Below are 24,520 nucleotides of genomic sequence, written 5' to 3'. Positions count from 1 at the left end.
CCTAGGAGTAAAAATCCATCTCACACAAGGCTTTGTGTTTCATCCAATGCAATTTTTCTTCGAGTCCTTCTCATTGTTACTCAACCTTACGTAATGTACTATAACTTTCTAATGGTAAATAGAGATAAACCTGAACATTTGTGAAGACAGCTTAATGACTGTTGAGATGTATATCATTGTATGTTAAGACCTTAGGAAGCTCTTTATGTTTTTACTGTACAGGAAATCAAGGGGCCTTATTCATTGTCTCAAACTTTGGGCATTTCAAAGATGCACCTAGATTAAAAGCCTTGTCACCTTCAATAAAAGACAAAGAAGTAACACCATAGTATAGCATAGACTTCAAATGGCCTGATGCATGTTTATCAAACTTCACAGTTCTGAAAACAATCCTTAAAGCTCCTAAATTAACCTCAAATTGGGTCTAAACTGGAAGTGACGGTAATTTGCAGCTGGAGCCTTCTGAGAGTCAGTGGCTCCATGCAGCTGCAGGGAACACACTGAGCAAGGAACTACCACGGACTTCCCAACAGGAAAAATGTGTCTCAAATAAGCCTGAATGGGCTTCCAAATTAGTGGCAGGAATACAGCTATGCTATGTTATGGATACATAATCTTACTGGTCTTAACATTCAGAAAACATTGCATTTATATTTTTAGAAACTTGTCACTATCTTCAGGATTGTCCCGTTCTCAAATATCTTACTAGGAGTGAGAGACCTAGGTTCAACTGGAGACATACCACCTGTGGAGTGAATAACCAGGTTATTCTGCTATTGGACCAGCATTTTGGAAACAAAACAACGATGTGTGCATTTTTACTACAGGTGTGGTTACCAGACCAGGACTCTCTGGGGACAGAGGTTGTGGGTCTCTTTCTACCAAACTCTAGATTGTAGTGGAATTTAGGCAGGTGACTTCCCTCTTTAGGTAAGAGGTGTGCATAGCACCCAGTTTTAGGTACAGAGATAAGTTTAAGACTAATAAAGCAGGTACCCAATACATGTAGACAGTTGTGAAAGGAGAAGACCAGTAGCAGATGTCTGGCTAGTCCAAATCTATGTCTCAGATTCAAGGACTCTTGGAACTAAAAGACATTGGTTCTTTTGTCAACACTGTCCTCTTAAAACATAGATATTTAAACTGACGGGTCTTTAATTAACCTTAAGTCTTGTAGAACAAAATATTTTGACCTCAGGTTCATTTTTCTTTTAGTTTACATTTTGTTCTGCAGAAAGATTCTTCAAGCTGCCTGTTTTGTTCACCTTTTTAACCTTACATTGTGTTTGCCTTGTCATCTGGTCTTTTTCTTTCTCCTCTCCATTATTTCCCTTGCTTCTTTAGAGACTTTTTCTCAGAAGAATTTACAGCTAAATTTTGGATGGATGGAAGCTTGCATAAAGCCAATGTTCAGTGCTAAAAATTACATGTGAATCTACTCATGTCTTCTGCTTCCTCTTGTGACCGCTATTACTGCTATTTTGATTACTGCTTGTTATTTTGTTCTTTTTTATTTAATACCTTCTGCAAAAATATCTAAACCTGTGCAATAGAGAAAACAATATGCTTCTTGTAGGCAAGAGTCAAAAGAAAAATAAATAAAGGTTCTCTGAAGACCATCAAGATCATCAACATCACAACATGAAAACACTTATTTTTGTAATCTCTTAGCCAAGCACTGGAAGTGTATGGGAAAGTGCAAGGACAGGGCAGGTATTAACTGGTCTCTTCAGAGAGTACGTTTTATACTGCAGTGGACTGATAGTTAAAGACTTCTTCAGGTGGATTCTTTGCATTCATAAGTGTTGGGAATTTTTAGAGGTGCTACAGTTACAGTTTTATGAAGTCAGCAGACCAAAACTTTATTGCAAAATATACAGATTCAATACCCTTAAAGTTATTCATTACAGTGTTTATTTATATTATATATATATCGTTATTTATATATATCGTTTATTCTATATTTCTGCTTTTATTGTTTGCCTAAGAAAACAGAAGAATACATACAATTCCTCCCCCCTCCACTTTTTTTTTTTTTTTTCCTAATAATCACCATTGGGATTCAAAATATTTTTTGTCTGGAAATGACTTTTTTTTGTCTTGGTAAGACTGCCTTGTGCTTAAAAATCCAATGAATGACTAAAATAAAACAAAACAAAACAAAACAATTAAAAAGTCAAATGACTTTTTTAACTCAGAGCTTGGATCTTTTGCCATTATTCTCAAGCCTAGGATCAAGAGCTTCAGTAAATAATGAAAAATTATTTACAAAACGTCTTTTCATACTGAGCAGTAATTTGTTGATCCAATCATTTTTCATCATGTTTGCATGACTACTCTGAAGATGCATCCCACTCACAATAATCAAGTATGCTACGTAATGGACACATAATCTTAGTGCTTTTAGGGTTTACAAAACATCGCATTTTTTCCTATACTGGGGTTAGTTTAGATTACGGATTTCAAAGGGAAAACAAGTCTCGTCAATCATAGGAAACAAAGTTTTCCTCATGGTGGCAGTTCTGGATTGAAATGGTCTATCCCTTCTCTTAGGGTCCTTATTTATTCATAGAACATGGTGGGAAATAACAATCCAAACTGTCATTTATGAAACTGCTCCATCTTTTGTCCCCTGCAAATACACCCAACTCTCTGTAGTTCACCTCCATCACACCACTATTCTGAACTTCTCAATCACCTCCATTGTTTTCTCCACAAACTTATTCTCCCAATGCTTTTTTTTTTTTCACCCTCTACCAATCACTTCTTTTCTCCATTCATTCCTATTATGTTTTTTTCTTTCCTATGTGCAGCATTAGTCTTTTCCTCTCTGCGTTGTAGTGCCATTCAATTTTAGGGGAGCCAAACAGAACTTTCTATGAACCTTAGCCACTTTAGAAATCTGCAGTCTTCTGCACTCCACATTTCAGAGAAGACATAAGGGTGTGACAAGAAAGGGAACAAAGCAAAGCTAAAAAGGTGCCTTATATGGTATCCACAAACTTGGCTGTAGCTTTAGCTTTTGAAATGACTTGTTTGTATTTGATTTGACTGGTTTTGATCCATCACAGTACTAGTAGAACAATTTTTATGTACTAGTAATTACAGAATTCTCCTTCCTTCCTCTCCCCAGTAGCATAGCTGTAGTTTATAGTCTGTCAGTATTTCCATTACGAACTCCATTTTTCAGAGGTCAATAACTCGGTCTGCATCAGCTCAAAACTTGATATACAAATTGTCAAAGACTCTTAATTCACTTTTTATCTCTGTGATGGAAAGGATTTTTTTTTCCTTAGGGAGGTATAATTTATGAGTTTTTTTTTTTTTTTTTTTTTTTTTTCCATATTTGAACCAAAGCTTGACTTCGTCTCTGAAACTGAAATGTTGCAGATTGTTGTCACTAATATGGGTTAAGCTTTCAAGATTTTTTTAAGTAGAATTAAATAGCCAAAATATCCAGAGAAAGCACAGCTACCAAGCAGCCAGTGCAGATAATTTTTATCCTTTTTTAGACTGCATAGTACATTAGTCTCAGTTGCTGACCCGCTAGTAAACAGAGTGTCATGAGTTTTCTAAGAGTGTGTTATGTAAACAAAGCAAAGAAAATAAAAAGCCTCAGAGTCTCAGCTTAGGCCACTTGGTCCACTTCAATCCTACTGCTGGACCTGTGCCAGTTCATGCCACTGGAGATTTAATTCTATGCAGTAAACAGAGGTGAAGATGCTTCTGTCAAATTTTCAACTGCAGCAACTCTTTCCAACTGCATTAATGACCCACAAAGTCATGAACTCAAATGGAGACATCACTGAGGTCTAAGCTGTCCTATTGCACAAAGGTGGACTTTGTATTGCCTTGCTTATGTTTTTTGTTTTTGTTTTTGTTTTTACCATATCTGGAGAGTGTGGTCACTGTTATTAGTTACTGTTATTAGTCACGTTTAATATAGGATTGTTAAGGACTCTCTGAAAGCCAGACTCTCTTGAATAAGCAAACATTTTAATCCAAAAATATTTTCAAACACAAGATGGGGACATGGGATATAGCACAGAAGGGTGTTCTATGCTGATAAATAAAAAATTGAAAACAAACAGACAGGCTTCTGTTTCTATGAAGTAATAACATTGACTTTCAAGTTCTGAAAAAAGGGCAGAAAAAGAGTAACCATCCAATTTTTGTAGAAAGAATAAATTCTTCGGTCCATGTTAATGGCCCAGGTGGAGTTCTGTTCCCCACAAATCCACACCACAGCCTGACAACGAAAGGCATAGGCAAGTAGGAACCTGACTGAATAAATTATTCTATTTTGTCACAAAGTTGTTCTTAGTAATTTAATGTGTCTGTATACCGTATTTGTTGTTATAATAATGACATTAGACAATAGCAAACTACTTAGCACCGTGAAACCATTAAATAGGTAATTATTTTGCATTTACTATTGCTTCCAGAAAAATAAAACTGAAGAAGAAACAATGCCTTTATAAATGAAATATAACAGCATGAAGTGCAAATAAACAGAGAATGCATCCGTACTCACTAACTGCTAGGAAAAAGCTCATCTGCTCAATTCATAATCCAGTGTACTGAAGGCACATCTGATTTTCTTTACCAAAAATTAGCTTAGTTATACAAACAGTACAAGACCAGGTATTTCTTTTCCAGCTGATTTAGCTATTTTGTTCATCCATAAAGGGCTAGTTTGTACATGCACCAATGCACCATTTTCCAGAGGAAGGCCAACAAGCATTAGGAAGAGTGTGCATATGCTTCATGCATATGCAACCTGAATGTTTTGTATTCTACACCTCCTAATTGCAGTAACGTGCTGCCATACAAGTGCTATAGGACTTCAGGCAGCTGGCTGCCTTCCTCGGAGTCCAGCTGTGTGTTCTGGCATATTAATGCACTGTCACATATTAATGCACTGTCAGCCAGCCTCACCCTGTGACATATGCTGTAACTCACAGCAGAGATGGAGGTGTTGTGATGTGTGTGAACAACATAGTGCAGTATACAATGAGTAGTTACATTTTACCAAACTTAAATGTAACCTCCATAGCAAGAGTATAAATACCAGATGTGATTTAGCCTTCATACAGCTTCATTTCAGAAACTGTAAAAATTTGTACTCGTGATTGCTTATGGTTCTCATAAAATTTAACAAAAAATAATCTTTAAGGAGAGCTCAATGTAAACGGCTTCACTTTTTTAGCACTTTTGGGGGAGATTTTTTTTTTAACCTTTTTTATACCACAGAGAAATCAAAATAAAACACCAGTGAAAAACCAATGAAACACTCACTTTTACAAAATACTACCAGAAACATACCTTAATTATCTAAAATGCTACCAAAGTTCACATAAAACCTACAGATTGTGCCACAGAATGCAAACTATCAGTTTGTTCAGTTCAGTTCAGTTGCAAAATCCTAGTGAAGTGTCAGAGCAAATTTTCAAAACAGAAAATGCTCTTTTTGTACAGAGTTAAAGAGGCAATTCATGTCAAAGCATTGTGGGCAAGAATTTCCATTCTTAATGGGATGTTATTAGTCTTTATAGTCCAGATTCATGCTGTGCAGAATATATCATTGTGGAAAGTATGGGCCTCCATTAAAACTGCTAACCAAAACTATTTTCAACTTACAATAAATTCATCTCACTCATCACTAGCATCTGGGAATGTATGCATTTAATCTTAGGAGTTGTCTAGCCTTTTTATTTTCTCCAGTGGACATAAATTGAAATACTTAAGTGTTCTTTATTTTAACTGCATAAGAAAATTCTCTTATGAAAGAATGCATTTTCCTCTATTGGTATTCATGTTCTCAACTAAGCAGAGAGCTTAGATTCATGCTTACCTGTAAGAGATGTAGTTAGGCAAAGTTAATCACAAGTGTCTAATTATCTTGGGTTTTGTTAACTTCACTCTTCAGATCACTACCTGGAATGAACCTGAAGAGCAAACATATCCCCCACATTAGCTCCATAACACAAACCAGTGGCCAACAGGTAGAGATATATTATTGCTTCACCGCTTTCATACCACCTTCATCACTCATGCAGGTAAACAACCATATCTTATTTAAAAGCTTGTGGTAGCCAAAACTTGAAGATGTCCAGTGGCAGTGTCTCAGGTGTATCCCACACCACAGACTTATTCTGCCTGCGCAAATGATCCTGTTCATTTAGTTCCTGGCAGTTCATGCTTCCTAGAAGCATGTTATTCTAGAATAGAATATACACGCCTAGAAGCATGTATATATGTGCAATTAAACAAATATGCGTGTATATATGTGTATATACATGCAATTAAACAAAATATAAGTCCCACTCATCCAGATTATGTTGTACTCACTGAATACAATGCTTTAGAGATGCTTTGCACATGCATTGTACTAATTATATGAGATTTTCCTGTATCTAGCCCCAACTGTCAGAAACCAGCCTAACAGAAGAAACTACCGAAATGATATAGCAGTATTTTTTTATTTTTTATTTTTTATCTCTAACAGAGATATTAACCAGCAGAAAGGACAGGGTGGGCAGTTCCATGTGTATACATATTCATTAGCTATATTTTCTTGCTCAAAAAGTACTAAGCCCATTAAGATTATATATTGACTAATGTTGTTGCTCTAATGTGGGCCAAATTTTCATATACAGCTTTGAATAATATTTATTTCAACAAAAGCAATTTTATGTGACACTGAATATAAAGATTTATAAGATCCACTGTTCCTCAAGTTGAAGATCATGTCTCTGAGCATGGCCACCAATGTTTAACAAGCCATATGAAAGACAGGTCAATTAGATGGTGTAACTTCACCATCGTGCTCTCCCACCTTCCAGCAAGTTGTGGCTCAGTGATTTTATCAGAGGCAATATCCCCATCTTTTAATGTACACTTCTTGGTCAAAGCATGACATAAAAGATTCACAGAAGTTATGTTGGAGGATTGCTTTCTGCACTCATAATTCCTCTGGAGGGTTTTCACATTTTGAAAAAGATGTAAGCTGTAGTTTCTGAGAGCTTGATAGCAAAGATCCCATCTCGGGCAAAGAATGCAATAGTGCAGCCTGGCTCCAGGGAGCACTTGCTGACTTATGGTATGTAAAATGCTGTCCCTGGGAGAGTGAGAGCATCCATTTCTGTAAATTCACATGAAACTTATTGCTTCTGTCCTAAGATAAAATATGGCTTCAGACCCCCTGAGACAGCAGAGGGTTTGTATGAACAAGTGTTCTGACCTTTGGGCTATTGGGAAACAGAAAGAAGAGGATTCTTCCAGATTTTCCTTCCAGAGGAGGAGAGATGAAGGGGTGTGTTTAAGTAGCTGAGCAATACCCAACACTAAGATTAAAGCATACAAAACAGTAGGAACTTCTTGTATAAATCTGTCAGTCCATTTTCAGCTCGTAATGCATTGTCTCTGAAATTTCAGCAGTCAAGAGCTGCTTTATATATCAGTCAAGGAAAAGCTTTGTTATGTTTTTGTGGTTAGAGTCCAAGTACAAATTCTTGCTTTCATACTGACGTGCAAAACGCCTGTCAAGATTCTGAGCCTATTGTATTCAAATCTATAAAAAACGCATATCAGGACCTTTCCTGTACCAAGGATATTACAAACCTCTTTGCTTTTGAGACCAAGGTTATATTTCAAGGCTTCTATAAGCAAAAACATTATTTCAAATTAACTGTTTTATGTCTCTCTTTATTCTGTGCTGAGCAGCAATTATCAACTTACCTCATGTGCTGGCTGTTACTTTGCAAACATCATGGATGCAGGAGGTACATGGAATAGAAATGAAAGTTTACTGAAATAGTCAATTGCTACTAGGAAGGGTAAGCGACTTGCCCCCTGGTATAGGAATATGTCTACCTATGGAGATCTGCAATATAAATCAAAGCAAGGTAGCAGGACAAAGGTCAAAGGCCCTGTGCTTCTCAGCCTGTTGCTGCTGCTTTAGATCCTTCCCAAAAGCTCCTTTTAATCCTTAACCCCATTAAAAATTGTTTGCCTGGTGTATGTTAACTGTCATTTCTCACGCTATACATCATGTTCTTCTTTTTGCCTTTTGTCATAGCAATGCTTTCCGGCACTTCCCAAGGCTCAAACTGCAAACTCTGCAATGAGGGCAGTGCTTTTGTTATGAGCTAGTCCCTGGCACAGCGGGGCCCTGATTCTTATTCTGGCTCAGCAAAATCACTGACTGAAAGTTACATTTTGTGTTGGTCTAGCTGTACTTGAAATGCAGAGCAGGCCTGGTTTCACAAAGCAAACAGCTTAAAGCTACATTTTTTGACCCACACTTCTTTCACGTCAGCTGTGTGTTCAAATCCTGTTCTAAGGTCTCCCTAAGCCTAAAAGATTGCTTTGGTCCTTCTCTAATATATAACTGAGCAGCAGGCAGAGACAAATGTTCATTGTCCCCTTTTGTACATCTACTTGATATATTGACAGAGTTATCCCTGCATGTACTCGTATTACATAAATAGTGATGGCAGCATTCACTGCTTCAAACTTTATTTAGACATGTGTAAAAAGGCCTATGACTTCAATTTACTTGTAAGGCTCTTTCAGTTGTGCTTATTTAGTAAACATATAAATGGCAATGTTATAAGCAGAGGAAGATCTGTGCTTTCAAAGATAAAGAGCAAAGGGAGGCTTGCTGGATAATCAGCACCACTGCATTTCACTTAATAGATGAATATACGTGATAGATACAATAGACATTTATGTCTTTCTATATTAAAAGTGATATCAATTCCATTTTAACATAATTTTCAGTATAACAGAACTCTATGACTTCATCTAAGATAATGATAATATTGATCCCCGTTTTGCAGTATGTCAGGGTTTAAATGTTAAATATTGATTGCATCCCCCAAGGGAAAAAAATAAAAATAAAAAATCACTGTACTTTTCTTTGAAACATCTAAAGGAAAGAGGCCTTTGTAGTAATAATTATGTACATTTTTTCATTTGCATAGTTTTGTAATAGTACAATACTTGGCACATTGATAAAACATGCACGAAATAATAGCAACAGAGTAGCTGGAAAAATCTGTGTGAACCAAACTCAATTAAACAAATACATTTTCATTAAAAATCTGACATAAAAAAATGGAGATGGGATCAAAGCTGAAAATGAAACCACTTCGATTTCATTTCAAATAAACTTGCCAATTAATTGCACGTTTCAAATGATTACCATTGTAATCATTTGTAAGTAAGGTACCGTAAAAATCATTTAGTGAAAACATTTGTGTTTAATACTTGCATCATATTTTCCTGGAATAATCATCTGGTTTTAGGGCCTTTCATATAATATAGTTTTGCCTTTTTATCACTATGACTTGTCTAGACTAGAATAACTATTGTTCAGGTATAATTTCTTGTTTTTAAAATGTACGAATCAGTGTTTGTGAGTAATATGCAGCCACAACATATGTATTTTTAAAACAGTTATGAATAATAGAATAGAAATTCTGGAACTCTATCGTTCTTAGTTTTGTGTTTCTTTATTTGGTGTAATGAAGAATGGTAGCAGTTTTTCAGCTGTTCCCTTAATATCAGTTACAGCCTTTTCTACTAAGAACCATCTTCTCTGTTCTTTTGACCTCCCACTTCATGCAATGACTTTCTTCTCTATCTCTCGTTGCCTTCTAATGTCATCCCTGTCTGGTCTCTAAACCTTTTATGCTTCATTTTAAATTCTGGTATTGCATATTCAAATTCAAAACACTAACTCAGTTTATTTTTCTGAACTTCCCTCCCCAGGGTACTTATCAATTCCTTGCTATCAAAAAGCAATATCCACTGAAATCACTGGAATAAAGAGAAATCCTGCAGATTTCTAAGAACTGTTTTACCTTATAGAGCCAAGCAAGTTATTGATGTAAAACACATAAATGACCATGTCTTTTTATAAAATGACAGTGTCCTTTTAGCCATGTGGGATCAATGGCAACTATCAATGGTCTTCAGACATTTAGGATATCAGAAACAGTATTTTTCTTTGTTTGTCTACCATAGTTGCTGCATTTCAAACACCTAGGACATTAGAAAATAGATTCCCTACTTCATTATATAGAAAAAATATCCAGTTTTGCCCAAGGTGAGGTCAGAGATGTACCGCCAAAAGTATTTGACTAAGAATGGGTAGAGCCTATAGGTTTGCCATGCAGTCCCAGTAAGAGGCAGAAGTTCCGGATGGAAAGAACTGTCCTCAAAGCTACCCACAGGCAATATAGTTCTTAAGAGGAGAAGACTGCAGCCAAAAAGCCAGAGGTCTGGAGACAATTTTTAGCAGTGGGTCAGAATCCTATTTTGATTTCAACATCTGATTTTAGCAACGGAGAAAAAAAAAAATCACCTCAAATAGTGATGATCAATAAGGTCTTAAATGATATTGGCCAACAGAGAACATTATACTTTTTTTTTTTTAGGGGAAAAACAAAAAGTATACATGTGTGTGTGTATATCCATATATATTAATATTTAGCTTTAAAATGTCCCAGTCTTGATTACAGGCTGTGGTTGCTACTGCAGTGGAGATATCCCACCCTAATCATAATCACTGTTCCACTGGCAGCAGATGAATGCATCTTCAGTTCCTCCTTGATTACCAGACTTTCAGTTCATTGCTTCCTTTTCTAGAAAATACTGAGATGCACAACCCGAATATTATTATTCTGCAGTGAATAAGCAAACTTATTATGCAGAGCATGAATGTACTGAACATGATTTTTGCTACTGCTCAGCAAACATCCTGTAGGGCTATACGACTGGATATTAGAGAAAATGTTAAGTCAGCTCTTAGGAAACAAACTGAGGAATATTTGCAGACTTGGGAAGTTCAGTTTAGCAAGTACTTAGCACCTGCTAATAACAAAAATGCAATGATGACCATTAGAAAATTACCAATTTCCTTAGGACAGTACCTTTGCTGTACTCAGATCCCAAATTTCAACATAATACTTTCTGCAACTTGTCATAAAGGAAGAGGATTTTTTTTTAATGTTTATTCATATAGAAATGGAAGATAGCTGTAATTCTCTTCCCCCATATACCCAGAACTGTTAACCGTTGAGAGAGATAGTCATGTCTTAGAGAACTTTATCTACAGAAGAACTTGATAACTGTGTTAGATTTACCCTAACCATCTTGACTGAGAATAACAAAAAGCATTCAACAGTGTACTATGTTACAGGGGACCCTGAATACTGATTCTGGTTTCTGAGCTATACTAAATTAACATAATTTCATTTTTATTGTTATTACCAGTGCTTACAGAGTAAAACTAGTTCAGATGTGTCAACTACACTAGGTACAGCCACAGCACAGAGTGCAGTACTGAGCAATGCAAAGTACTGTATTATAACATATTCCTCTACTACTTTGTACCAGGTTCTGCTCATTGTAGTGAAGACTGTAGCATTGATAGATCTGCAAACACGCTGTATTTAATAACACATAAAGCATATGTAAGGAACTCTTGCCAAGATAACCATATCTTCTTCTAGTATATAAAAAACACCAACAGTCTGTTCATATTTCTTTTCCAGCCATGCTGTTAAATAATTATGTGATCCTATCCAACAAGATAGATCAATCTGGAGGGGAAGATGCAGCTGTTCAAAGTAAAAAACAACTCATGGCCCATTTGTGATCATTGTGGAAATTTTACATCCCCCAAAAAAGCTGTACTCTGTGAAGACTATTCTTTGACGTAAGTTAATCAAGTGTTTGATATAGAAGGATCCTTAGCTTGCACAGACATTTTTTTATTTTCTTTCTCCCCAGTAATGCATTTTTGGGGCTCACCTTTTATTTTGTTTCAGTGGAGCTTATTGTCAGTTACTGCACAATCTAGAGTCATTTTGGAGGTATCTTCTTAAATGTTTTATATGATTCTGCATTTTTAATAGCATAGAATTTGTTCAGTTATGTACATTAGGAGTGGCATTTGTCTTTCTTGTCTTTAAAATTCAAAAAAAAATGTTGCTAAAACATGTTGATTTGAAGCCTTTATAATATAACCTTTCTAAGGGAGTGTATTTGAAAAATGTGTATAAGACTGATGTCGATGTTTTATTCCTGAGTCTGAGCCAGCCATAGCCATGAGGATGTTTTAATGTCAATCATCCTCTGCTTCCCTTAACCTTTAAGAACAGCTTCCACTTGAGCTTAGAGTTCTCTATCCCTCCCTTAGTGAGGCTGCCTAGCAGCAGTCCTGCTTACTCATAGCTGCAATGCCAACACACAAGAATGAACCCTGATTGTTCCTCTGTCCCTTAGCGGGCATTCTCTTTTGCAGGTAAGAAACAAATGCAAAACTATAAATTGCTTGTTAAATTAAAAATAAATAAATAAATAAATAATCATTAAATGCATAAAAACACAAGCAGTTAAATAAATGATAGTTTGGAATCAATTTCTCCACGAGAAAAATGGCAAATTGAGAATTGCAGAATACGTGGAACCACTCACAGAACAATTACTGTGCGCTAGTAGTACTGAACAAAGGAAATTATTTAGATATTTCCTGTAAAATTTCTCAGCCATTGCATTGCAGGAACAACTCTGAGTATTGCTAAAACATAACAACCCCTAATGTTTCCACAAATGAAATCCTGTAAAAAGCTACTATCATTAATCATTAGCTGTAAAATGCTATCAAGCAATTTAACCTACAGAATCAGCCCACTGTAGCAACCACAGTATAGTTCAATCTCTGTAATAATGCATATTCAATTATCTATCTCATCTTCTTCTGTCTTTATTATAATTGATAGTTAGGAACTGCTTAACTGCAACTCAAAAAAAAAAAAAAAAAAAAAAAAAAAAAAAAAAGATTGGTACGTGATCATTCCTGCCCAGAAGGCATATAAAAATGTTAACATGTAATCTATATTTTTCATATCAACTTTGGTTTCAAAGTAGTTCTTAATGCACTGTCTTAGAATGAATCCATATACTTCAGTGGTAGCACCATATTTCAAATTCCAACCCTTACCAGATGTAGCAGACCTGCAGATGCCCATGAAACACATCTGTAGAATTTCATTAAATGGCAAGAGTACAGAAATAAACACTGGAGCTAGCTCCTGGCACTGCTGTGTTGTTGGATGGGCCTCAGTGTCCTTCTGACCAGGACCACCCATTTTCCTCCAAGTGATGCTTGGGAACAGGTATAGGTTAGCATGGGCCAGGAATAATTGCCATAGATAGTCTGAATTCAGTCTAAATGTTTTGTAACCAAAATCCGGCCACACCATGCCAGTCCTGATACTGTTTGCTTTACCAGCTGGTATAGATGTTGCTACAATGCAATGAAATCTTCCAGCATTCATAGAAAGATTGTGCTTTCAGGGACAGGATAAATATATTAAAAATCATGAGTCTAAACTTGGAAGCTCAAAAATATGGGTTATGTTGGGCCCAATTTCACTGCTGGCTTCAGATTTTACACTAACAATTAGCCCATGTGAAGATATGACCCAGACTTCCATAACTCCTAGACAACATTGATTCTAGATAAATTCTTGAGGTAACAACTCATTTCCAGTGTGCTTTTAACCTGATAGATACTGAAAAAAAGCATGCCATCAAATCAACATGAAATTAACTACTGCAGTTTCATTGGTCTTCTTTCTTGGGATAATTTCCCAACAATATTGAATGTGACAATATTACCTTGGCATAGATAACGTAAGAACACAAAACTGCTCTGGAAATCAACATTGAAGGTACATCCAACTGAGAATCCTTGTACATCAAAAATTTAGGGATGCCTATATAGTGTAATAGACTATATTAGAGTAAGAATATAGAGTAATTCTTCCTTCAATATTTACCTTCCAGCATCTAACATCTGTTTTGGTTTAACAGTCGTAGGTGACGAAGCACCCAACTCCCCCTTCTTGAAAGGAAGAGGGGAGAAAATATGGTGAAGGAAAAGCTCATGAGTTGAGATAAGGACAGGGAGATCACTCACTAATTAATGTTATGGGCAAAATAGACTCAGCATAGGGAGATTAATGTAATTTATTACCTACCACTAACAGAGTAGAATAGTGAGAAATGAAAAGTAAACTACAAACACCCTAACCCCCATCCACGTTCTCCTACCTACTCCACCGAGCAGCACAGGGGAACGGGTTGCATTCAGTCTCTGACACTTTTTCTCCGCTGCTCCTTCACGGTCACTCTCTGCCCCTGCTCCATGTGGGGTCCCCCCCTTGGGATGACGTCCTTCCCAAATGGAGCCTACAGGGGCTACCCACAGCTCTTCAAGAACTGTTCCCACACAGCCCTGTACAATGGGGTCGATCACCCAGGAGCAAACTGCTCCAGCATGGGTCCCCCATGGGCGGCAGCTCCCCCCAGAGTCCCTGCTCCCACATGGGCTCCTCTCCATGGGCTGCAGCTCCGGCCCAGGGCCTGCTCCTGTGGGGGCTCTCCATTGGCCGCAGCCTCCTCCAGGCCACATCCACCTGCTCCACTGGGGTCTCCTCCACAGGCTGCAGCGTGGAGATCTGCTCCATGTGGGACCCCTGGGCTGTAGGGGGACAGCCTGCTCCACCAGGGACCTCTCCACAGGCTGCAGGGGAACAGCTGCTGTGTGCCTGGGGCACCTCCTGCCCTCCTTCTGCACTGACCTTGGGGTCTGCTGTGCTGGGTCTCACATTTTCTCACTCCTCTCCCAGATGCTGTTGTGCAGCAGTTGTTTGTTTGTTCTCCCCTTTCTTAAATCTGCTCTCCCAGCCAACCAGCATTTATCGCTCCCTGGCTCTGCTCTGGGCATCGGCAGGTTCCTTTGGAGCTGGTTGGAGCTGGCTCTGATCTGACATGGGACAACTGCTGGGCTCTGCTCACAGTTTGTCCCAGCAGCCTCACCACTACCAAAAGCTTGCCACATAAACCCAATACTTCAACTGACAATTTAGGGGTTTCCTGAACTGGAGGTGACACCAAGTTTGTGTTTGTTTGTTTTTCTCCTGTGAGTTCGTTCAATCTTTCTGCAGAGTGTTACATTTCCGGCTTCCATAAAATCCTATGGTAAACCCACACAATTCAATTTAGCACAGTGTGAAAAGGGATGAATGACTGACTTACAAACACGAATTGACAAAGAATTAATGCATTCATTTGCAGTATCTCATGAATGTTTGTCAGTGTTGTGGCTTTTTAAAATAAACAGATGACCAAACATTTGAACTCAGTTTGATTGAACGTAGTTTGATTGTTACAGCTTTTAGATCCCTTTATGCTCTGTATAGGCTTAAGGAAATAACAGTATTTGCCAGTTTTGTTCCCTTTTATTACGTACCTATAATAATATCAGTATTATCAATATGTTAGTAAAATATATTATCTATTCTGACAATTTTAATGTTATTGTCTTGTTGCATTTGTTGATGCAAACTTTTGATGATACTCTTCTGAAGAATTTCCCTTTGGGGATGTGCTGTATGTACTTGATTTATTTTTATGGTATGTTTTCCAATATTGAAAGAAACATGATTTCGTTTTTATAATTCAGTAAGAAGAGAACAATGTATTCATAGCATGCTTCTTGATCAGTTGTGCAAAGAGACAATTTTATTCTTGGATAATATGCCGATTTATAAGCTTTTTTCCTCTCTCATATTTCTGATGTAAAGGTATCTTGTTGAAAGACAAATAGACTGTAAAAGAAGAAAATTTTACAAGTGCAGTTGAAAGAGAAAGCAGTGTTATTTTCCTGTTAATGTCCTGCAATGAAAAACATTACATTGTGAAAATCAGCTCTTGGAACAGTCTTTATATCATGAGTATGTCCTTGGACACTAAAGGTTGTAAAATGTGCATTCTGACATGTACGGAAGATAGCAAGATTTTGGTTAATGAACTATCCTCTCAATGTGTTGTTAGAACCTAACAGAGATCTTCTGATGTACACTTTTCAGGAAGAGCTTCCTGGTATACTATTCCTAACTATTAGCAACGTGCCAATGCTCAATGAAAACACGAACACAGATATCAAGAAAAATTACTTGTCCTGAAAAGGCTGCTTCACCACTGAATTTATCCTTTCATGGTACTCGGATCAAATCCATTTGTTATCACAGGGAGAAAGCAAGGTAAGGCAAGGCAGGATGTGTCTAAAACAGGTGAGATATCTTTTGAATGTGTACATTTTTCTTTACTGAAGATTAAAAAAAAAAAAAATAGTTGATAAAGAGACATTGTAAATTATGTATTTTAGGGACTGTCTTCTGGCTTTGAGATATCCTGGCATGGATGGTTTGTACTTATAGAATGGCTTGGTTTGGAAGGAAACTTAAAGATCTAGTTCAACCCTCCCCCTCCCCTCCTCTCCCTTCCCCCCCCCTTCCCCAACCATCACCATGGGCAGGGATGCCGCCCACTAGATCAGGTTGCCCAGGGCCTTGTCCAATCTGGCCTTGAATGCCTTCAGGGGATACGGCATCCACAGCTTCTCTGGGCAACCTGTTCCAGTGCCCCATCACCTTCTGAGTAAAGAATTTCCTCCTAACTTCTAACCTTTATCTCTCCTCTTTTAGTTTAAAACCTTTCTCCCTTGTCTTATCATTATCTTCCCAAGCAAAAAGTTGCTCTCCATCTTTTTTCTAAACCCCTCTTAAGTATTAAAAAGCTGCAATGAGTTCTCCCTGGAGCTTTCTCTTCCTCAGGCTGAACATCCCCAGCTCTGTCAGCCTTTCTTCATAGGCAAGGTGTTCCAGCTCCAGCCCTCTTATATCTGATGTATTACTTATATCATTAAACTCTTTTACCTGCTCAAGAAGTTGTCTGAACTGACTACCTTACCCTCAGACCATCCTAATCTCAAGGCCGTACAGGAAGATGAGCCAAGTACAAGGCATGGAGCAATCTGCTTTGAGCAGCAAATTGGTAAAGGCCTCTTCCAACCTAAACAGTTCCACAAACCTATGTTTGTCTGGGAGACTGCTAGTTCACATGGACCACAGGCCTGTTGGTGCCCATGTTAATAGTTTAATACTGTGGAACTCCTGGTATTAACCTCAGGCCCTTTGGCTACTGTACATACACTACATATACAACAGGGGAACAGAATAATGAAAAAAACTTGTTGTTAAAACTGATTCTTTCTTGTTTGTAGTTTTGATTTCAATAATTTAATATTTTCTGAAATATTTTCAGAAAGAAAAGAAAAGAAAGGAAAATAAAATAAAATAAAGAAAAGAAAAGAAAAGAAAAGAAAAGAAAAGAAAAGAAAAGAAAAGAAAAGAAAAGAAAAGAAAAGAAAAGAAAAGAAAAGAAAAAAGAAAAAAAATAAAAAAAAAAGGAAAGAAAGAAAATAGGAGAGGAGAGGAGAGGAGAGGAGAGGAGAGGAGAGGAGAGGAGAGGAGAGGAGAGGAGAGGAGAGGAGAGGAGAGGAGAGGAGAGGAGAGGAGAGGAGAGGAGAGGAGAGGAGAGGAGAGGAGAGGAGAGGAGAGGAAGAAAGAAAGAAAGAAAGAAAGAAAGAAAGAAAGAAAGAAAGAAAGAAAGAAAGAAAGAAAGAAAGAAAGAAAGAAAGAAAGAGAACGAACGAGAAAGAAAGAAAGAAACTAAACACATGAAAATATGTTAAAAATCAAGAATCTAATGTATATCCAGTTTTGCAAGACTGAAGGTGCAGAGACTTGTTCTTGATCTCATCCAAGACAGCTTGAAGCTCAAAGTTGAGCCAAATATCACTGCAGGAGTAATTATTTTTATAGTTGTGGTAGACTCACAGATATGGCCAGTTACACTTTGCGTACCCATTGCTGCCTTGTTTCAGCTGAATCTACTAAGCCTTTGTTAGTTTTCTCCATGACATTCAAGATCTATAAAATTTTAAAAGGCTTTGTTATATCATATCATTATGGCTGACTGCATTAAATACCTTTTTTTCCAATCTCAGTCTATGCTTTTATTCATCTTTATGGTCCTCTGTACTTTTTTTTTCTGGTTACACTATAGCTTTTCTGACACTGGATAACCGGATTGTGTGTATTATTTATAATGTGCTTACATAGTGGTATAAATTGCTGTTTACAGGAATTTTAAAATTCCTACTAATGCACGTGTTGTTGACTCTTAATAAAAGTTAAACTGATGGTTTCACAAAGGTGTTATAAATTTAAAAAGTTGTTCATAGTGTTAACATTCAGCTTGCAGACCAGGCTTAGAGACCACCACTCTGTGTGTATGTGTATGTATATATGTACATTTTACAGGTGAATAACTTTTAAATTAAGCTTGGCCCTACTTTGCCTCTCTTATGATGCCTGCTCAACAGAAGTAATTATAAAGAAACAGTGAAATTTCTTTATGCCAAGTTTAGTCTCAGGTTGTATTGGTAAGATATACTCCTTAGACCTGTACAAGTAACATACAAACAATGTCAGAGAACAAGTTAACAGACAAATTGATTAAGAGCTGCAAGGTTTGAAAAACAGATGACAGAGTTCAGAAAGTTCCAAGATAATAAAAACATAACCTTGTTTAAATCTGCTGTTATCAGGGAGGACTGGAGAACAGAAAGTGCTGTGATTGTTTTTAAGAATGATATTGGCAATAAACCAAAACTGGAAACTAACAAGTTTTTCTTTAGCATTTAGCAAATTGAAAGGGAAATGGCAATTTGGTTTGAGAGTACGTAGATGAACATACGATGCTAAAAAATTTCCATTGACTTCTATAAAGAAAACCACACTTCCTATGTATCTGTTTTTTTAATGTAAGCCAGCAAAATTTAATTAAAAGAAAACAAGATGATTGGAGTTATAATTTTTTAAAAGTTTTATAGAAAATAATATTATTATTCCTGGTATTAAGAACCTGTCTAGTATTTTACCAGAATTACTCAAAAGTTAAAAATATAACAACAGTTATATGAGAGAGAATACAAAACAGATTTTTGTTGGCTTTTACTCTCACCTGATTTGAGCACCCAAAGTTAAAAATTTAAATTAGTCATCTGCAGTCCCTCTCTATTCAACAGAAAGAAATGTGTACATTCTGGTAATGATTTATCATATCCTAAAACAGATCTCTGGTAGGTCAGAGTCTCTGGAAGTGTGTCTCTCACTATTGATAGTAGTCAGAGTTCAAGGGATTTATTCAGATCAATTAAATAAATTTTATCTAGTCAAAACAAGAATCTCACTCTTTGTATAGATTCAGAGAAGCCACTGTGTAATACATGTACCACTAGCACTGTACTGTATTTCTATTACATAGTCTCAAATACTGTATAGGGTTGTTAATCTTCTCTTTGTGTTAAACTTGGAATCCCACAAAAATCTATCTTGTCTAAATAAAATTTCTTAATGAGACAAGTTTATTTCTATAATCGTGGATTTGATCACTGGATCCACATGACTTTAGCATGCTCTGACAATCATAGCATCTTTTCTGTGATAGACTGACCTTAGCCTTATGTAATAGAAAGGAAGAAAAGGAAATTAGGAGGAAAAAATAAATAAATTAATTAATAAATCCTGAGTTGTGTGACCTTCTGGGGAACTTCTAGGCAATCAGCATATTATCTTTCTCAGTGAGTTACACACTCACCTGTGTCACCATGTCAGGATTTTTTCTGCTTAGTTTTTGGCTTGGTTTATAAATCATATAACTAAATCAATGACTCTCATTACTTGTAATGTGAGGTACTGATTTTTCCTTTACCTCTGTTGATTCAAGTAAAGGAATTCTGACAGGGATATGTTGGAGAAGAAGGAAGAGTTGGAGGGAGGGAGAGGGAGAGATGAAAGAAGGCAGAGTGAAGCAAAAGTGGCATACACCTTTTTTCTGGACAGAGTTTAATAATGGATATTGTATACTGACAAATCTAGGGGAAGAAGAACATATTTTTATGTCATGAAATTACAAAAAATATCATATTTTGGATATCTGGATTTGGACTCTTGGACACTCAGAGATGCCCCGGTCTCTATCATCACCACACGCAAAGCTCAGGTTGGTGAAATGCATTCCAAGAGTAGGTTACCTAAAATCTGGTTATTAGGAAGATACAATTCAGTTCCTTTCTAGTTTAATTATTACATTTTTAGTGCTTATAAAACAGGCAGCCAAAAACTGTCTTTAGATAGATATTATAGTCAGCAGTTTACATCGATAGGGTTAGCATACCTAAAATAGTCCTTCACTAATATTGATAGGAGAACAAAAGAGTCTCTCTAGGGCCCTTTGGCAGCAAGCCTGATGGCAGTGACTTGCTTAGAGTAGTAAATTTCTTAAATAAAGATTCAAAAAGAAAAAAAAAAAATCGGATTGTTTTTAACCAGCAAAGAAGGTTCTGTTACCACACAGTATTTAGTATTTAAAAATAAAGTTATATAAAATCTATATTATACATTTTGTAATTTAGTTAGCAGGTGTTTTTCATTGTGTAATTGTAAATCGAATTAAACATAACTGGATACATTTCCAGTGCTTTCCCATGAGGAGTGCATCTTGACCTAAGCTGATTACATATTTTCATCAGTAGCCTAGAATAAATCAAAATAACTGCTGATAAAGTCTGTGAGATGGAGAGAGAAGTAAATAATATAAAAGGCAGGTTGACTATTTCACAGTCAGTTTTCAAAAGAGGCAAGTATAAGGTTGTAGGTTACAGCATCTATAATTAAATTTCACTAACCGTAAGGATTGGGTGAACCTTAACCCTTTGCCAGTGATGAGAGCACAAAATCTAATACAGTCTTGCAAGTAAAAGCAGGAAAATATGAAGTGGAAGTAGCAAGCAGAGCATCCCCCTGTTTTTGAGACTGGCACAGCTGTAATGGAAATACTTGCTTTACATCTTACACCTGCAAGTTAAGCAGGAAGTTGAGAAATCTGAGAATGTTCAAGAAAGAGTCATTTATATACATGATTAATGTAAAATCTAACAACTTTGACATGTAAAAATTCTATGGAAGGAAGCAGAGATGCTTACTGAGCAGCCTCCCTTCCCAAAATGACCTAACAAAACCTGCTGAAGGTTGAAACCTACCTGAGGCTGGGTAGGTTCAGGCATGATATTTTAGGAGTGAGGATATTTAATTCACACATTACTAGTGGACATGGAAGACTTATTTTACTGAAAATTAAATTAAAGGTGGATACAGTTTCCTAGATAAATTCCACTTCAATCACAGATTTTTATTTTTAAAAAGGTTTTAATAGATATTATAAAGAACGTGATAGGTGATGATCATAAAGTTTCTTTTATGTGTCTAAAACCCTACCATAATCTTCTTGAGGGAGGAGGGAAATAGGAAGGAAGGAAGGAAGGAAGGAAGGAAGGAAGGAAGGAAGGAAGGAAGGAAGGAAGGAAGGAAGGAAGGAAGGAAGGAAGGAAGGAAGGAAGGAAGGAAGGAAGGAAGGAAGGAAGGAAGGAAGGAAGAAGACAAAGGAAATGGCAGAGAAAATAAGTATTTTTAAAAACTCTTTCTGTTTATTACATATGGTTTAATAAAGCAAGTTTTTTTCGTGTAGAAATCATCAGCTAGGTTGCTTTAAAGGCTTGCTTCATTTTGAACTGAATCAAGTTCTGGATGCTGAAGCTATTTGGTCCAGGACTCTCACATTCAAAGAGAGCACCTGAGCTGCTGAACCCATCTACCCCTGTTGGCATGACCTTCCCTTTCCTGCAGGACAACCAGATACCCCTGAGATGGAAAAGAAAGATTACACAGCCTTGGGGTCAAACAGTGCCTTCTGAGCTGATAGCCTAGCAAAACACAAAGAAAACAGAAAAGCAGAGATTAGTGAAGAAACATCCCAGAAGACTCAATACTTTGTGATGATACTTCACATAAATTAGGAAGTGGGAAAACCAAGCTGAATGTCTGCTTCATCCTCTTCCCAGCAATGATTTTTAAGTCAAGTTTTCCAGCTACTAGGAGATACTGGCAGGTGCTAGCAGGCTAAGCTAGCTGGTTCTGTGGGTTGCATTTACTCTGAAGATACATATAGTAGCAGACCAAGAAGGCAATGGGGGTGCTGCTCTGGGGATTTCGCTTTAAGAGATTCTGAAGAGCTTCATACCGGAAAGGAAACTTTGAGTTTTCTCAGCAATTTTTAGGGCTCATGTGGTGGAAAGGAGCATTTATTGGCTATCTCAGCTATGCACTGGCAAAGTCCTATGCCTAACTACATCATGTAGATGTTTCTGGCAATGTCCTGAAAATATTGAAATGCTGAATAGAATGTAAGAGCTGTTGGTTTCCATAGTCTAAGTATGTCTACATATTATACCAAAGAGAATAAGGCATACTTCTTAACTGATTTCCTTTCTGCTGAGAAGTGTCCTTCCTTCTTTGGAAGCAGAGAAGCTATGGTGTGACATCTTTAGTTTTGGATTTGCAGAGTAACTTCCATGTCCCATCAAGACAGACCTCCGCCTTGACACTGCCTGAACAGAACATTTTCACCTTTCACTTGCCTTACTGAAATTAGTAACCTTTTTGCAGTGTCTCACCTGCCCTTGGACACCAATCAATACAACTGATAAAACAAAGCTTATGTTCATCCTGCTTTGAACAGTGAATGCCATACATTCTTAATACAATTGAAATTTCTAAGTAATACAACCTTAACGCTCAAACAGAATTCATTAAAGCTGATCAGAAATTTATTTCTACTCAGGAGGTATTCATCTTACAGTTCTTCTTCATAATCAGTGACAAACAGAATATCAGAGAAATCAGAGGTAAAAAGAATGCATTTCTCTTTGGCATGACTGCAGTCAGTAACTGATAACTTCAGCTAAATTAGTTTACTGCTGCTTTTTAACACTGGAGCTTCTTTTGTTTCTGCCCTTCATGTTCATTTTGATTGTTATCTGGAACGATTGCAGCATTCAGGATTTGCTTCTGATTATGGCAATTTGATTTTCCCTGTGCTTGGCTAATTGCATCTCTCATTTCTTGCAGATCATTATGAGAACAGATGACAACGGAAATCAGCTCCTTCAGAAAAAAAAAAAAAATGCAGTCCCAGGACTCCAAACTCATGAAAGTCTTCAGCAAATTGATGCATGCTACATTTCTGTATGATTCTTTTTCTTCCTCTCTCCTTATTTTTTTTCTTCAGAAGAGTGTTTAAACATATATTTAATTGAAAATTTCATCAAGAAGGGAAATTTTCAGTAGGACCTTATAGATTTAACAACACACATCCTCTTAAAAGCATACATGTATGTGATTTTAGAAGATCTATGAACATCCTCAAGCTTAAGCAAACACTGTTCTGAACTGGAAAGCTTTTCTGAATCCAATATCTACATAGAGTTCCTTGCAGTAGTCACCGAAATCCAAGGACATAATTTTGTGGTCCCTTAAAGTCAACATGACCTAGCAGCAACAACAGAGGCTGCCTGACCTCTTCTGTCAGTACAAGCATTTTCATTGTCTCATGGTAACACTTTCTCTAGAACCTTACCAGGTGGAAATGCAATGAAACTAGACACCACCTCTCATACTTAAATGAAAATGAGATTATATAATTCTGTAATCTACCATAGGCCCAAGCATGTATACACTTTAGCACAGAGGAAATGATAAAGTATTTTCCATGTGCCTGTGAGCTCATGCCAATGGAAGATATTCAGCAGTCCTTCAAGGTGATATTCAGGAGATAATTTTTCCATCTCTCTTTTAAGACTTGCATAGATTCTTACTTATACATCCTTTACTGAGAGTATCTGCATAGTCTAGATTTAGCCACTTCTGAATACAGATAAAAGAAATATAATTGAAAATTGAACAAATTATCATGTAGCCAGTTATGTAGAAATATGTCTGGCATGTGGAAAATTTGACAGAGAATGAGAATAGAATGAACCTTGGAAAAGGGAAGGGAAGGGAAGGGAAGGGAAGGGAAGGGAAGGGAAGGGAAGGGAAGGGAAGGGAAGGGAAGGGAAGGGAAGGGAAGGGAAGGGAAGGGAAGGGAAGGGAAGGGAAGGGAAGGGAAGGGAAGGGAAGGGAAGGGAAGGGAAGGGAAGGGAAGGGAAGGGAAGGGAAGGGAAGGGAAGGGAAGGGATATACATATATCTTGCTATAGATATGCAATTGATACTTGGAAACTGTCAGATGTAGTCAGATGTAATGCAATCTGCATTCAACTGAAGGTAATTACTTTGCCATAAGCAAGAAATGAATGATGCAATATTCTGTGCTTGTCTTTAGTGCGATATTCATGTGAAGGGCCTAGGTCCGCCAAAAGAATAAAAGGTGCTGCAGTTGCATAATAAAATGTCATTATTCTTAATACATTAGACCACAGAAAGGATCTGTCATATAAAAAGACACATTCTGTGATACCAAGCACATAGAAATTTTACAGTCCACAGTAAAACCTCACATTCATCCCCTCATAGGGACAGCAGTGTTTAATACACTTTACTGACTGTATTGTTAGTTTTACATTGTGAACCTGAAGATACTTATATTTTGTCATGCTGTCTAATGCTCTGTGCTGCAGGATATTGGAGCCTAGT

General features: G+C 37.0%; 1 long non-coding RNA gene across 1 annotated transcript; it reads left to right on the top strand.

Annotated features, from left to right (window-relative positions):
- Positions 1–12,258: 12,258 nt before the first annotated feature.
- On the top strand, positions 12,259–23,014 carry LOC116487022. Its single transcript, XR_004253048.1, has 3 exons — positions 12,259–12,316; positions 15,951–16,124; positions 22,956–23,014. It is a non-coding gene; the product is annotated as an uncharacterized LOC116487022 (long non-coding RNA).
- The last annotated feature ends 1,506 nt before the right edge of the window (positions 23,015–24,520 follow it).

This window comes from Aythya fuligula, chromosome 3 (assembly GCF_009819795.1).
Source record: "Aythya fuligula isolate bAytFul2 chromosome 3, bAytFul2.pri, whole genome shotgun sequence".
Classification (NCBI taxonomy): Eukaryota; Metazoa; Chordata; class Aves; order Anseriformes; family Anatidae; genus Aythya; species Aythya fuligula.
Note: the sequence above shows the minus strand (reverse complement) of the source record. Positions and strands in the feature narration are given on the sequence as shown.